Here is a 2,500-nt window from a genome sequence, read left to right as displayed (position 1 = left end):
ATGCCCCTGGTGGGGGCAGACTGGGCCGGGCCTGGGGCTAGGGTTGGCGGGCGGTGGGAGGCCGGAGGTCAGGCCTAGGGTTGAGGGATGCCCCTGGTGGGGTCTGTCCCGGGCCAGGGGCTGCTAGGGTTGGTGGGCAGAGAACAAGCCCGGCGAAGGGTGTTGGAGGGCGAGGGTGGGAGTTTCATGGCGAGTATGGGCCTGGAGCTTAGTGTTAGGCTCCAGCTCAGGGGTAAGGGGCCCCGCATGGGTTTAGGGTTAGGGCAGGTTAGGGTTAGGGCAGGTTAGGGTTAGGGCAAGGGGCCCCCATGGTTAGGGTTAGGGCAAGGGGCCCAAGCAGGTTAGGGTTAGGGCAAGGGGCCCAAGCAGGTTAGGGTTAGGGCAAGGGGCCCACACAGGTTAGGGTTAGGTAAGGGGCCCAAGCAGGTTAGGGTTAGGTAAGGGGCCCAAGCAGGTTAGGGTTAGGGCAAGGGGCCCCCATGGTTAGGGTTAGGGTTAGGGTTAGGGGCTCCACATGGTTTTAGGGTTAGGCAAGGGGTCCACGCAGGTTAGGGTTAGGGCAAGGGGCCCACGCAGGTTAGGGTTAGGCAAGGGGCCCAAGCAGGTTAGGGTTAGGGCAAGGGGCCCACGCAGGTTAGGGTTAGGGCAAGGGGCCCACGCAGGTTAGGGTTAGGTAAGGGGCCCTAGCAGGGTTAGGGTTAGGGCAAGGGACCCACGCGGTTAGGGTTAGGCAAGGGGCCCGAGCAGGTTAGGGTTAGGGCAAGGGGCCCCCATGGTTAGGGTTAGGCAAGGGGCCCGAGCAGGTTAGGGTTAGGGCAAGGGGCCCCCATGGTTAGGGTTAGGTAAGGGGCCCCCCGTGGTTTTAGGGTTAAGGCAAGGGGCCCCACGTGGTTGTAAGGTTACTGGTGGGGCCCCCTGGGTCTACCACAGGCCAGGTGTGGAGGCTTGGATCCCAGGGAGAGGCCCCGGGGTCGGGTCTGGGGGCTTGGAGCCCAGGGGTCGGGTCTGGGGGCTTGGAGCCCAGGGAGGGGCCCCGGGGTCGGGACTGGGGGCTTGGAGCCCAGGGGTCGGGTCTGGGGGCTTGGATTCCCGGGAGGGGCCCCCGGGTCGGGTCTGGGGGCTTGGATTCCCGGGAGGGGCCCCCGGGGTCGGGACTGGGGGCTTGGAGCCCAAGGAGGGGTTCCCGGGGTCGGGTCTGGGGGCTTGGATTCCCGGGAGGGGCCCCCGGGTCGGGACTGGGGGCTTGGAGCCCAGGGAGGGACCCCGGGGTCGGGTCTGGGGGCTTGGAGCCCAAGGAGGGGTTCCCGGGGTCGGGTCTGGGGGCTTGGATACCCGGGAGGGGCCCCCGGGTCGGGACTGGGGGCTTGGAGCCCAAGGAGGGGTTCCCGGGGTCGGGTCTGGGGGCTTGGATTCCCGGGAGGGGCCCCCGGGTCGGGACTGGGGGCTTGGAGCCCAGGGAGGGGCCCCGGGGTCGGGTCTGGTGGCTTGGAGCCCAGGGAGGGGCCCCGGGGTCAGGTCTGGGGGCTTGGATTCCCGGGAGGGGCCCCCGGGTCGGGACTGGGGGCTTGGAGCCCAGGGAGGGGTTCCCGGGGTCGGGTCTGGGGGCTTGGAGCCCAGGGAGGGGCCCCCGGGTCGGGACTGGGGGCTTGGAGCCCAAGGAGGGGTTCCCGGGGTCGGGTCTGGGGGCTTGGATTCCCGGGAGGGGCCCCCGGGTCGGGACTGGGGGCTTGGATTCCCGGGAGGGGCCCCCGGGTCGGGTCTGGTGGCTTGGAGCCCAGGGAGGGGCCCCGGGGTCGGGACTGGGGGCTTGGAGCCCAGGGAGGGGCCCCGGGGTCAGGTCTGGGGGCTTGGATTCCCGGGAGGGGCCCCCGGGTCGGGACTGGGGGCTTGGAGCCCAGGGAGGGGTTCCCGGGGTCGGGTCTGGGGGCTTGGAGCCCAGGGAGGGGCCCCCGGGTCGGGACTGGGGGCTTGGAGCCCAGGGAGGGGTTCCCGGGGTCGGGTCTGGGGGCTTGGAGCCCAGGGAGGGGCCCCGGGGTCAGGTCTGGGGGCTTGGATTCCCGGGAGGGGCCCCCGGGTCGGGTCTGGGGGCTTGGATTCCCGGGAGGGGCCCCCGGGTCGGGACTGGGGGCTTGGAGCCCAGGGAGGGGTTCCCGGGGTCGGGTCTGGGGGCTTGGAGCCCAGGGAGGGGTTCCCGGGGTCGGGTCTGGGGGCTTGGAGCCCAGGGAGGGGCCCCCGGGTCGGGACTGGGGGCTTGGAGCCCAGGGAGGGGTTCCCGGGGTCGGGTCTGGGGGCTTGGAGCCCAGGGAGGGGCCCCAGGGAGCCACCTGGGGTCCAGGGCCTCCTCCTGGGATGCCCCCCTCTCCAGAGACTAAGTGTGAGCACAGGGAGAAGGGGAGATTTCCCCTTCTTCCCTTCCGAGCGATAGTATGTTCCCCTTCTCCCCTGTGCTCTCTCCAGAGACTAAGTGTGAGCACAGGGAGAAGGGGAGATTTCCCCTTCT

Source organism: Lates calcarifer, unplaced genomic scaffold, assembly GCF_001640805.2.
Source record: "Lates calcarifer isolate ASB-BC8 unplaced genomic scaffold, TLL_Latcal_v3 _unitig_5836_quiver_2702, whole genome shotgun sequence".
NCBI lineage: Eukaryota > Metazoa > Chordata > Actinopteri > Centropomidae > Lates > Lates calcarifer.
The sequence above is the reverse complement of the archived record's forward strand: the minus strand, read 5'-3'. Positions refer to the sequence as shown.